General features: G+C 39.0%; 1 pseudogene; it reads left to right on the forward strand.

Moving 5' to 3' along the window:
* The first annotated feature begins 26 nt into the window (after positions 1-26).
* On the forward strand, positions 27-9,073 carry LOC122134318 (annotated as a pseudogene).
* Positions 9,074-14,901: the final 5,828 nt, after the last annotated feature.

Here is a 14,901-nt window from a genome sequence, read left to right on the forward strand (position 1 = left end):
CGCAGTATTCAGCCAGGGATTGGCACATGGCAGCCCGCGCTTTCACTGCTGGATCTGAGGAACCAGTGTTTGGACTGTTTGGAGAGTGTGGAAGGCTTTCTGTTGGCCCACCCAAAGAACCTGGCACGAACCAATCAGGCAAAAAGCTTTGCCACATCAAACCTCTTTTCTGCCACATTATGTCACAACAGCATTCAGGACCACAAAACTCACGCCTCTGAGCCACTACCAGTGCCCCCCACATGTTCCACTCCCGGCAAAAAGCAGCCATGGGCTGAGAGAGATTGGACAGGCTTCAGTCTTCTCCATTCCTCTCCAACCTTACTCATCAGGTTTCACATACACACATTGATGTCCTCGCTTCCTCAGACAACCGCCCCTCAAAGCCAACCCATTCTGGGGTCAGACGAGCCGACTCAGAAAGCGCGAAACACATGCAGCTCATCCTGTAATTTGGTCTCGTGATTGTCAACGTCACCAACTTCAACTTTGTTTGTATGAAGCCCCGCACACACCCGCCAACGAGCCCCTTCCCGCCATGGACAAAACAAAGCTTGCGCCCCGCAAATACTCCAGCTCCTCCAACCCCTTTCTTTCCTCGACACCACAATCAGGGAAACAATCGAAATTATCATACTTCCTCAATCAACTGAACAAAACACTTTTCCTCCCTCACCTTGAGTTTCGACCAACGTTCCCCCACCCTAACGAACATCCGTGTTCACCTAGACATCCATGCTTGTTCTGTCACCACCATTCGGACATATTGCGGACATGCGCCTAGTCCTTTTAACCATTTGCCCCAACTCATGGCTTCTTGACACGCTTTACCAGTGTAAACGGCCAACAAATTTCTGGACAACGGACCCTTTAATCATTGATTCCGACCTTTACAGTCTGTCGGAGTCACCCCACGAGCCAGAGCCAATTAAAGTAATCGATGTTCGTCAAGAGTTGCACATTTGTAGCGTCTAACATAAAATCTCTCCAAGTTGTGGCAATCCTTTAACACTGTGTAATATTCACAATTATTTACTTTGGGACAAACACTTAAGCATGACAAACCCAGGAGTTTATTGTATTAATTAAGAATGTTGATCATGCTTACAACCTAAATACCCTGTATGGTTCTATATAACAGTCAAGTCAGACTGTCACCGAGTTCCCTTGATGCCATAGCATTCTTTGTATTGCATGCCAAAATAAAGTTTTGTCATATAGAAGTACATATTTTGTGTGTTCAAAGCATTGTCCCTGTATTATATTACATTCTTAGCAGTTTGTCACCCTTTTACACATGATCAGGAACCAGAACTGATTATAAAACGATAACCAACTTTCTTTCAACTTCCTTAAGAGCACTCCTTCTAAAATTCCGTTTCTTTGACTTTATTGAACCAAGATGATTATTAAAAAAAGCGTGTGATTCCTTACATTTTGGTTGATGGTTATAGTCCGCACCTTGGAAGAATTTACCGTCCTGCTCTGTTGTCTGGATTCACGTGCTGGCCTTTTAGTAGCTGTACGTTAAGACCACAGCTGTTTATAGACACATGGCCCAAATAAACACCTCGCTGTTTGCTCCTATTTAGAATTAGCACAGGCCCTATGGCAGGAAAGCGGGCCAATTAATAGACACATCTTAATCACACATGCCTCTTTTCGTGGCCCTTCTAAACATGATTTATTCCCCCATTTAAGTTAAGGAAACTGAAAGAGAAAAAGGTGTTTCGGCCAGCGAATTCAGCCCTGCTTATATTTTTGTTTATAGCTGTTAATCTTAAATTGGGTATCTCTTGATCATTTAGACGAGAATTATTCGAAGCGCGTTAAAGTTCAACCTTAAATTTGTACTGGTGCTGTTTGATCACTTTTATAAGCGACTTATGATAACAGAGCTAAGACGGAACTGCGAACCTTCACCAATAAACGTTTTAGAATTGACATTTGAGAGCCCTGTTGATGGAAACAAAACTTGTCGTATAGTTGTCCCTCTTTTATATTTAAGTTAAGATCTGTTCTTGTTTATCGCTTACGAGTTGTACGGTCATGTGTTTTTGCCTCAAGTTATCCGCTGTAACTCTACACATGCGGGTATTTGTATATACTTAGCGTTTTTTAACGAGTGTCTGTTGCGATAAGCTAGCTCTAGTCGTACGGATACTGTATTCCACTCTTTCTATCCCTTTAACGACACACACACAACACAAAGTCGAGTACTAGCGCCACTTTTATATGTTACAACCATAGCAGCGGTGTTTGGAAGTTCGATGTTCTTGCTCGAAGACCAACGATATTAGACACCCTTCTGACGTGTGCCTATGCAACTTGTGGAATATCACTACTACTTTTTGATTGTAAAGGACAGTTGACGGTTGTATGTGGGGATATTACCTTTCTCAAAAATCAAAATGTGGTAGAGATGATTAAGCTACTGAGGACAGAGCGCCCTCTCTGAGTAGAAAGTAGAGATTCCCCCCGTAGATTTTTCCACTGTATATCAGTACTGCTCTATCCCCAGGACCATTGTGTGAGCTGGACCAGTGGGTAAGCGCAGCTTATCAAACTCAGTAGCTTGAGGGCACTTATATGTGATCTATCCCTTCCAATTTATGTAGTACTAGTGATAATGAGGTTATTAGTCATCGAGTTATGGCTAATGACGTTAGGATGTAATGGCTTGGGACCACATTGTCACGAAGGTTCAGGGAGTGGACCTTTTCTGTGACCATATGACGCCAGGGAGAAGATCGTTTAGTTCTAAAAATATTTACCAGCACAAACATAATGCCTACGCACAATTCTTATTTTATTGTGATATTTCCTCAATTCTCTTTACGACACGTGTTCCTTGAAATATATAATCAGTTAAGGAACAAAGCTTCTTCTTCCCTACCCATTTAGGGGCCTGTTTCTTCGCAACCGCTTGTGGCCTTTGTTGAACCAAACATCATAAATTGATTCGTTGCACTTGGCCTGTTTGCATTTTCCACAGCTACTGTAATTTAGTTTATGTTTTGATTGATAACATGATAATTACATTCCTTGTTTTATGGATCAACGTTAATAAAGTATTGAGTTAATGAACAAGTTGCCTATTATCAGGATTAGGAAGTACCTCATTTAAGTTTGCATGTTGTTAATTTGTCCCCAGTTATGACATGACATAACTTCAAGTCTTCGTGTTTGATTAAAGATTTGAAAACCATATATTATCAAGCAGCTCAATGCGTCAGCACTCCCTGCTGTCTTGATGATAAAACTGGAGGTTATGCCTGCGCAGTAATTAATAAAGCTTGGTGGCCCCGTAATATGGTTTTTTAGTTTTTTAAGAAAGTTTGTTTATGACATTGAATGAATAGGGGGGACAGAACAGGATAACATTTAATCCGCATCCTGTGGGGTCTATGTTCCTTGTACCATGAGAAGTTTCTCCATTATTGATGCATAATGAGTATCTCTTTTTTGGTATCCTTAGTATGCGTGATCCTTGCAATATAGGGCTAATATTTGTAAGAGCGCTACACTTGAATTGTTCTAATGTGGCTTTAAAAAAACTGTCATCCAGTTTTCCGTGTTTTACATAGCATTGATGATCTTTTCTACTGTTTCTGTGATTGCTTGCTAACAATAAACTTATCTCTGTGCAATAATTTGTTTGTGATTCTGGTACGTGGTGGGACACTGGTGTCACGTTACAAAATTGACAGCCACATATATATACTTTAGTTTATTTTTTTTAAAAGTGGGAAATAAAAATAAGGAACTCTCAAACTGTGGGAGGAACAAAAACAGTAGCTAGTATATATACTGAGTATAGGAGTTTTTTTATCCACATAAATATGTAATTAAAAAAGGTTGTTTTTTTGTTTTTATTGAACCAGCTCTCATTTTGTAAATTGAATAGACATTACATTGGTACGTAGCTTTGGACAATTTAATTAAGGTGAATGCATGGAAACAAGGCACTAGTTCCTAGTTATCAGGGTTGAGTAACAAAAATTCAGACAAATTGGAAGAAAGAGGACTAGAAGAAAAAAAAAAGATATAATTTAGGGTTCACACCTAATTAATTAGATTTTATTACAAAAAAAAAAAAACCCACACAATGACAACCGGAGAAAAAACCATGAAATCCTAATTCACTCGCTTGAATTAGCTGATGCACAAACATACCGGTGGACCGGCATTTTATGATACAAGGAAAGTGTAGAGTGAAAATTCATTTGAGACACCAATATAATTCATTTTCTATTTTTTACAAGATCAGCAATTAAACCTGACATTCACCTGCTTTCAGCTGTTCAGTTTACAGATGAAGCATGTATGTGTCATTGATAACGCCCTCCTCTCCCTCTCAATGGTTACGTGGCTCACTGACGTGCCCAGCGAATCACAGTGGATCATGGTATTCGTTGAGGTCTGTTGGACAGATACCGCGGTTACCTAGCGACTGCCTCTTTACAAACTCGTTTATCTGTCGAAACACATTGTCCACCTGATCTCGCTCCGACTGTGTTGGGCATCTTGGGAAGTACTCATGACGGTATGACTCCACGTGTTAATGACTTTCTCTTCTCACCGAGCTTCTCGCCAACCTTCTCCCTGCCAGATTGGCGCTCGGTTCGTTGGCCAGGTTCACCACGTTCACCTTGTGAGAGATCCAGGACCTCCCCACGGGATGCATTAGTCTGACGTGTCTGAAATCAGGGGCCCACTAGTGACTTCAGTCTTCGGATGCCCGGGGTTGAGAGACGCCACAAGAGCATTCTGCGCGACCCATGCCATCACTCACAGAGATACCAGAGCATCCTGGGTAGAAAATAAGGTAGTGGTTATAATAAACCCCGTGTTGGTAAGTTTGCTCACACCCATAAATAAAACGGATATAGCGCACCCATCCGAAACACTACTAAACTTTGGCGTATGAATTTGTTAATAGGGAAAATTGACCAACAAAGTGAAGTAATATTGTCTTGCCCATGCGAACAAATATTAGTAGGAAACATAATATAATAAGGATACAAAATATAGTCTTGAGTATGCTTGGACACATATATTGTGAATCCTACTGTTAGATGAGTTGACGCTTACATTAGGTTTGTAAAAAAAAACCAGACAAAAGAGTAATATGTGTAATAACAAAACGATTGGCAAGAACTTCGCAGCATTTTAAAGGCAATAACGATACCGCCGTTAAAGAATTCTTGGCCCAGATCCATGGACCTATGGACACATGAATGAAAAGATATAGGCAGACTCTGAAATAGCATAAAGAATTTTTAAAGTAACATATATAATTAGATTAATTTATCAATATATTATGTTTAGGTTATATTCTGTCTTTTACAGGTGTGATTATAAATGCATAATACGACGCACGCTTGGGTGGTAGCTTTATAGTTAATAATTAAAGTTTCTAATAAAAAAATCTCTATTAAACTGACATTAATGTGATTAAAAGTACCTTAAAATTCAGGCGAACTGCTTTCCTGATAACCCTGTCGCAGCTCATCAGAAGACACTCGCACGAATTGTGAAGTCGATGAAGTCGCCAGAGTCCCACGTCCTTGAGTTCCCACGGTGCCGATGGAGGACGTGCCCTCTCTTCTTGGCCGTGAAAATTTACCCGTGCTGCGGTGCAGGAGGATCGTGTGCAGGTAGGGCCAGCATGTGCCCTCGTCTCACCTGCCCTGCCCTCCAATGACACCTCCAGCACTTCTGATCACGACAGTTTCATGATATTTCTACAATAAGGTTCTACAGCTAATAAAACAACAAAAACACTTTTCGAGTGAGTGCATGTGATTTGATGATGAAGCTCAACTGTGTCAAAGAGACGCGGATCTAAACCATTTCAGTTATTCTGCTTCAAAAAAACGCGTGTGAGCCTGCGCCACTTTGGAGGATGAGCTGAAACAGGTTCAATAGTTAAAAATCCGACCGTTAAAATAATATAATTACGAAAAGAACCCACAACGCCATTTTAAGCTTTCTAGAGGCTTTTATATAATACATTTACCTTAGGCACGAAATCTCGACGTTGCATTATTTTTTCTTGCAGTTGGAATTACGCTTTTGTTTTTGGTAAACACACGTTCAGATGTTACAGGGCGGGATAAGGGACAGTGGGAGTTCGGCGTTTCAGTACTCGCCAGGGTTTGGTTCACATTTAGTTTTCGAGATAAAAATTAACAAGTTCAGCAGGATTCATTACGAGTCAAGAAGGGACCTAGCTGCACTGATCGTGCTAGCGCGATTTACGGCAATGGCTAGGATAGTTTTATCTTTTTTTCTCGTAGCTAACTTTCGGATATTAGTGGGGCGATTTAAATGTATTGTTATATACTTGTCACATTCATTCGTTTTTTTTATTATGATATTGATGCAATACATAAACAAACAATCAAAGAGAAAAGTATACAACACGGCATTTAAACGAAGTGGTGAGTTACATTACAATAAATGCAAACAAAATATGATCAAAGCTGTAGTATACAAAGGATACAAATAGCAATCGAACAAAAATAAACGATAACGGATACAAAAGGTCATATTATATGTAATAAATTGCGTAAAACCGGATATTAAAATAATAATTATACGAAATACATGGAGCCATTTAATTATATAATTTTTATATATAATAGTGTTGCAGGTGAACTTTAAATATATTTTTACTTTAACATATATATACTCATGTGGTTTCTGTAGTAATGAGATTACAAATATCTCATTACTACAGAAACCACATGAGTAATGTATATTTAACTTCAAACTTGTCAAAATTAGTACTGCAAAACAAAACGTGGCAGTGGCGTCTTGGGACTTTTATTTTGAAGATAATCTTCCCATTCAGTGTATCAAATGGAAGGGGGAAAAAAAAGAAACGCAAGTCCACCTATGTTTATATTTTAAAATCCAATTTTGTTTTCACAAAAATATTCTATCGATAGAAAATTCTTCAAAATGTGACTCTGAATGTGTCCACCCAAATAAGGCTATTTTATATGGTTACAATATTAGCTGTCATCTGTCCTAAACTGGCATAGAACCGTACCGACATACGAGTCTAAAAACGGCATTTTCAGCCTGGTTTTTGTCAGTGTTAACAGTAAAATGCACAGGAATGTAGTACCTAACGTACCGCCCCTCCAAGAGTCACAGATTACTAGAAAAGTACATTTAATAACATTTTGTTAAATCCGTGCTGGTCACAGAGGGAGGTATCTCACAGGAGGACGGCAGTGGAGGTGTTGCAGATGTTGAGGGATGATGGCCAGCCTCACCAGCAGAGGGAGGCAACAGAGAGCCTAACAGCCCTGGATCTCCTGCACCAGTAGCAGGCTCTGGGGAGCATTGTGACATTCTGCTCGGCCCTAGATGATGCCCTCGGCGGGGGGTGTGCCTGTGGGGGAAGACCACCGAGATCTGCAGGGCCCCTGGTGTCAGAAAGACTCAACTGTGGGATGGGAGGAACTCGATTATGAATTGTATAATGCATCATAACATCTTGATAATATGTGGCACATATATTTCAAAAGTGATATGTGCCCTAAGATGTCTTTGTAATTTCCATAAAAGAGATGTTTCCCTGTTTTTAGCATGCAGCTGGCTGTGGATGTGCAGATCCCTGTGTGTTTTGAAGGTCTGCACTGTATATAGACACAGGAGGGAGTTTCTTAGTGCAGCGGGTTGCTGATACCTGCACCCTCCTGGCAGAGGATCCAGGTCTGATTTGAGTAGCTGAGATGTTGGGATGTCTAAATGTACATATATTCAGAAGAAAATGATTAATGAGCTCTACATGTATAACTGTCAAATAATCTGTCTTTGCTTTTCCTCTTTAAACAGAAACAGGCTTCTTTAGAGGAACTTAACTGTTGAGAAGATCCTCTCTAACCTCTTCTTGGTCCGTTGCCATGACTATGTAGAGATGTAAGCTGAGGTTTACCTCCTACCTTACTTCCTTTCCGAGCATCCTGAGGTAAAAAAAAATGGATAGTCAGGACTGCAGCTAAGGACAGCTCTTTCTGCAGTGTGATATTACTGCTATTTACATGCTCATAAATTACATGTTGTTGTATTATCCAATCATAGGTGCGGTTAGTAGTGATTGACAGCATCGCCTTCCCATTTCGGCATGACTTTGAGGATCTTTCTCAGAGGACCAGCCCCCGAATGGCCTTGCCCAGCAGCATATCCAACTAGCAACACAACATAGTTTAGCGGTACTCAGCAACTCTTACTACTGAAACAGAATAATGAATGGCAGACAAATCAATTTAATTATTTATTTTTTGCAGAATACTTGGTATATTTGGTTAAATAAAAAAATATAATTTTTAAATAAAAAGTTATTTAATATTATATGTCTGTATATATAATACTCGCATTTTGTTAAATTAATAATAATTAAATTAAAATAAAATATTGGTCAAAAATATTAAATATATAAACAACTTAAGGCAATATTACTCATTTTCGTTTCATTTAACTTAAAACATAAAAATTATACAGGCATAAAATATAACTAATAAAAATATCAAAAACACAACAAAATTACAAAAACTTGTAAAAAAACAAACTGAAGAAACTGAGGATATAAAATTACAATCAAACTCAAAATATTTACAAAAACTGTAATAGTATATCATTAATGCTAAAATAACACTGCTCTATGTATAAATATATATGTATATATATGTATGTAAGTTATATGTAATATTTAAATATATACATAATATTAAGAAATATATCAACTGTGTGAAAGAATATATGAAAAAAATAAATATTAAGAATATATAATTTATTAATAAAAAATAATTACGTTCAGTTATCATGTGCCTCTTAGGTTGTTTTGACCAATCAGATGACAACAAGGATTTCAAATTGCCCATCTAAGCTGGTTCCTGCATTAGGTAAGACATTACAGATATGAATACATTCATGTATTGTATTGTTTTGCATATTCACCAACCTAATAACAATTAAAATTCACACCTCAGGTGAGAGTTGGGGTCATGCTGCGACGCAGAGGCTCATCCTGCACCGGGAGGGACTGCGAAGGTAAACACAGTACACTTTTAATTTGCTAATTGTGTGGGAAGGTGTTTGTGTTTTTTTGTTTTTAGTCTTTTAAGTCCACTCAACCTGACACAGCAAAATGTGGCCTTTAGAAAATAGTAGCCAACAATCTGTGGTGTTCTCATCAATTTTGTCTTCTAGCACTAGAGAGAGGAGAGAGAGAGAGAGAGAGAGCAGTGAAGAGCATGTTGCATAAACTCTTTACCCTTCACCTCCTTGGGTGATGGAAGGATCACTTTGAACAAGTAGCTTGCTTTTCCTTTTGTAGCAAGACCTTATTCATAATGCATCCTGCATACTTTTCAGTAGTCTATTACCCTGTAGCAGCCGGGCAGCAGAAGGCACAAAGACATCTCCATCAGGCTTTCTCATCTCTTTCCATAAGTTTAAGGTCTTCCCCGCTGGCGGTAACAGTTCAGCCTCCTGCATTTTGAATTTGCCGCGCAGACCCTTTTTTTTAGACCGAGCAGACAAGGTCAAGAAGGAATACTGTTCACTGTGCAATGTAATTACATGTAATGTTCAATGTAAGCATTTTATTCTTTTCCTCTTTGCTACTTGACATTTAATGTGTTTTAATTTGAAGTTAATAATAACCCTGTAATAATATGCATATATAACATTTGTGATCTCAAACAGGTCCAGGGTTTTAGAGATTACCCCAGATTAACCAAGAAACTACTCCTGATCTCCTTCAGGAACCAGCCACGCCCTCAAATGGAGATCTGTCTTGAGGATGTATTGGCAGACCATTGTGGTGGTTCAAAGCAGTATCCTACTTCAACCTTGAAATTGCTGAGAAAAAAAAAAAAAAAAAAAAAACAACAACAGAAACATCATAGCAGGAATGTACAGATATGTATATATTTTCTAAAACACAATTAAGGAAAATTGTAGTTCTTGAATTATTATTTAATAATTATAGTATATTGCTTGTTGCCCCTTAGTTATTTATTTTATTGTGGATAGTAGTGGATAAATTAGTGGATCAATATATACCTTTCCCACCAGCACAGAGAGAAAGTATTACACTTTTAGGACTGGAGACCAAAGGGCCAAACCTATTCAAACGTTGACCCAAAACTTGCCAACATAAACTGGATGATCGGACCGTAATATTTTATCCAAATTATATAAAAGTTTTGGCTGTGCATTAATTTCCCCAACGCTTTACTATGTGCTAATTTCTGTATTCGATATATGCAAAATCAGTTTTCCTTTGCACTTCAAAAATGCGAGTGATAGTTTAACTAATTGTCACAATTCCCAGTCATTAATCATGCCACATAATTTGCACAGGCCCAAACTTTATGCCATGAAAGATGCAATTAAGATGCTAAATTTGTAATAGTGGACAGCATGGGAAACTAATTGGGTCCCTAATGACAGCCCACACAAACCCGGGAGACAGAAGGTTTTGTTGTGTACACTGTGTGATATAGGTCCATATCATGGATGACTTTCTCCCTTGATTTTTGGCATGCGTGACAGTAATGAGGTACAGAGTTTACCGCTCACATTCAAAGTACAAGTAACACCTTAATAATTTAGCCGCAGATGGATGCCCGTTCAATATCAGTATATCATCCTAGGTTCATTCTCTACCAGCGTCTTATGTGTCGAGGTTCATCTCACTTTAATTGATTATACACCTGGGAAAGCCAAGCATTACATCAGCACAAAGATAAAATGAGCACATAACCTTCATATTTCCTTGGTTGGCGATGGATAGTTTTTGAACACCCTGCAGAAGAACTGACTCCTCTTAAACGCTTTCTGCTCATGTGGGAAAGAGGAAGGGGACAGTTTGTTCTTGCTGTTTTTTTTTTAACCTCCATGTTAGGACAAGGAATAGAATTGTGATTGAAGAACTGCCTGAGACGGAGTGCTGGAACTACAGGCATTAAATCATTTGTCAGGGCTGGTGTTTTAGACGAGTGGAACTGTGTTTAGGTTGTTGTCCTAAACCAGAACACTTGGCCCCCTCTCAGGGGGGGGGGGGTTTTTACGTTTCTCAGGAATTGGTTGTGAGGGGCGGAAGGTAGTAAAGTACACTGGTGTGTGGCGGGGTTTTTTTTTTTCTTGTTATTTTACACTCTGCTCTGCTCTGTGTGTGAACTGTCATTCCTGGGGCACTGCATCAGACAGCACTTTACGTTTAAGACTTATAATTTTTAAGGTGGAACATGACAGGTTACTACGGGACTATGAATACCTTTTCAGATTGCTCTATCAGCAAAGGCTATACTTTGTTGTTCTTTAACACATATGGGACCAATGGTAACCCGTTGAACTGCATACATATTCATTACCCACTTCAAAAGCTTTCTATATTTTTTATTTTTGTGCCATTTTCGTTACCTAGCAATAGTTGTTGTAACTATGATATTTCCACCATAAACTTTAAAAGGTTAATACTGGAATTTGAAATTAGCCAGTCATGTTTAATTAAGGCTAATTCTGAAACTCGACAAAATGGAATCGCCTTCCAAGTTGGTTCATAAAGCTTTGTAAGGTTTTTTCTGTCATCGGAAGTCCTCAGCAAGATAGCTGTAGTGTATCTAACTGTAATATGTTGTGTTGATTGAAAATAATTTACACTAGAACATTTATGACATATATAGGGTTAATTTTGTCTTTTTCGATGATCTACCACCCCCTGGTTAAACGAACATGTCCTATAAAAGCATTAATCCTCAAAATGCTTAGAAGATTTTAGATTGTTTCCTGTCATTTTAATGTTTAATGGTTAATGAGAGTATCTGTTAATTATAATTATATATTGTTGAATCATCGGCAAAGGGATCGCCTTCCAATAGTTTAAGAAATTTTTTGACTTTGTTCTGTCATTTTAATGTCTCAGCTTGTGTCTAACTATAATTTTTAGTTTGAACATATTCACACTACTGCATGCTTGAAAGGGTGAATTTCTTGATCCTACAACCCCGGGTTTACTATCATAAGCAGTGTCCGACTAAAAACCACAATTTAATTATAGGATATCTATGACGCCGTATAAGAAGCTTTTAGATTTGTTTTTTCTGTCAGTTTAATTTTTAGGGGGTAATTAAAATAGCATGGCAACACGCGGCTTGAACTAACCAATGGCGGGAGCGGAATAAGTTTCTTCCAGTGATGATTGACATCTACATAGTTATTTTGAGATTATGCTACAGATGTCCTATATACAGGCACACAGAGCAGCACTTATCGAGTTGGCAACACTCATAAACAATCTCTCGAAGAGCTCGGTCGAAGTAAAACCGTTTGGACCGTTTTCGAAATTAACGATTAAATTATAATCCGTTTCGCACGGCGTCTGAATCACAGTTCAGAGTAAGCTACTAGTAGGCTATTTGTAAGCCTAACTGGGATTTTAATAAATAACCTAATGCTGCATCAAATTTAAGGGGCTAACCCCGGCTTTTCATAGTGACCGTTTTAAATGTATTGCTATTAGGCCATTAAGAATATGCACGGAGTAATTATTTTCAGCTTTGACAGGAAAAGGTGATCTAAACTGCGAGCTAACGTTGAAACTGACATTTTGAAGGTGTAAAAAATGAGGGCCGTGCTCTTGCCCGCACAAAACCAGTTCCAGTATTAAACATGAAGCATGGGCTGGTTTACGTCACAGGTCCGGTGTTTGGCCGGACGTCATTTCACACAGCGATAAACGATACTGATGGGCCAAAAAAGGTTGTGGCTTAGCGCGCGCATCATGGACCTACGTCTACTGGAAAGTTATTTATAGGCTACCCAAAAACAGATATTCTTACACTTATTTTAGGGTCCAACGAGAGTAGTTATGGTCAAGTTCCTAACTGTATTAAATACGTGCACCTTAGCATACCCTTTTATGTGTTTTTTCTTTTTTCCTCCCCGACACACTATTATCTTTTTGCGCATAGAGAAATAACAGAACACCACACGTGCCCAAATGCCTGGAGTACATATGTAAATATAACAAGTACATTGATTTTACATTATAAGTTTACAATAAAATGTTAATTTAAAGTTTTTTAAAATTAAACAAAAATGTATTTTAATATCTTTCTTGGCAGATATCGTGTTAAGTTACTAACTCTACAATAAAATGTATAGTCATTATTAGATATACAAATTAACTGTAACCACATGATAGGCTATTTAATGCGGACAAGTCAATACGGGAATAGTATACTTTTCTACGGTCTGTGCTTCCCAAACTGCTTGCCATTTCTAAAATAAATTGTTTTGCCCACTCTGGGGGGGAAACAAAAATACAGTAGAGGGTTCTGGTTTTCACTGGTCACCATGTGCTAACTGTTTACATGCCCTACTATGATTTATGTAACGCTACATCATCATTTTAGGACCCTTTTAAAAAGTTCAAAAGTAAATTTCCGTCACAGATAAATGGGATTAAATGGGGTTAATGGTAAAGTTAATTCAGCCCCCCTCCATTCGGTCCCCCCGCCCCAATGTGGAGTCACCACATCGTCTGTTGCGCGAAGCCCTCTCCGGTCAAGCGAGCGCGCGCCCTCCCCAAACTCGGCGCGACCTGGCACCGATCGCTTCCAGCCTCTGATTCAAAGTAGTGTAGACTTCTTGCCCGGCTCCAGCTGTCTCTAGTCCGCTTCGGGAATGAGAAGCGATGGCCGGCTCTAGCCACCGAGGAGAAAAACTTCACGAGGTTCTTGGAGCTTCTTACTTGAGGGAGATGAAGGCCACCTCTCCATGAGGACGGACCTCCTACCTATGCGACCCTTGACGGAACGCTGATCCGTCGGAGGACGAGTGGATGGGGAATGTGCTCGGACCTGGTGTCTCCAAGCACCTGTGTAAAATAGTTAACGTACCCGCTCCGCCGCACCTTCGCGATGCATTTGCCTTCCATTACTATTCGCGTTGTCATAATATTATAACTGTAGGTTTGTCAACATTAAAGGAGCGTACGAATAAAAACAGAGATGGGCGAAGTACAACAGGAAAACTTAATTCCTGGTCCCGTGTTTCTGTAGCTGAAGTAACATGCACAGTTATTTGTGTGTGTTGTAGATGAGAAGCACAGTGTTTATAATTCGCATAGGGAACTAACAGTTCGAGAATGTTTCCGGTAGCATTTAAACATGCGTTAAATTTTAGTCTGGGCCCCTTCAAAGAACTATAAATTGTGAGCTTCCCAAATTGCGGTACTATTGCCTCTACACTGATGTCTACAGGTGTGACAGTAATTTTCATAGTGCTAATATTAACATTTATTATTTTTATTATTACTATATTGTCACATTATAATATTTAGTAATATGTTTATTGATATTATTAGCTACAATGACAGCAATAACAGAAATAGAAGGAAAAATGAGACAACTAATATTTTTTCATATATTTTTTAGTAGGAGTGTAGTTCATTATTCCGAATAGGCTACACCCTCCGTTCTCCAGTGACCCTCTATACTCCTGTCTTCAGTACTCTGATGGGGTACGAGCACGGAGCACCTGTATTTCCCTTGATTTTGCGTAGCGCTCCGTCATAATCATTTTGTCGCTACCCTCAACATTCCATCAGATTTTAACGATACCAACACATCTTAAAAGATTCCATCACATTGTAACATGAACAAACATCAGCATCCCCTTCTTCAAGCGCTGAGCGGGGTTCGTCGCTCGATGACATAACTGAGCATGACTGCTTTTGATTCCATGCATGTTACATGCACACAGTTACCTTTTTCTCTCAAGATGTCGGCAGTTTTGTGCGCCAGGCGCCATGTGCTGCTAACCACCTGTCAACAGCTTTCAGATACATTCAACGCCGAACAGCCAAGTGTA

Source organism: Cyprinus carpio, chromosome A10, assembly GCF_018340385.1.
Source record: "Cyprinus carpio isolate SPL01 chromosome A10, ASM1834038v1, whole genome shotgun sequence".
NCBI lineage: Eukaryota > Metazoa > Chordata > Actinopteri > Cypriniformes > Cyprinidae > Cyprinus > Cyprinus carpio.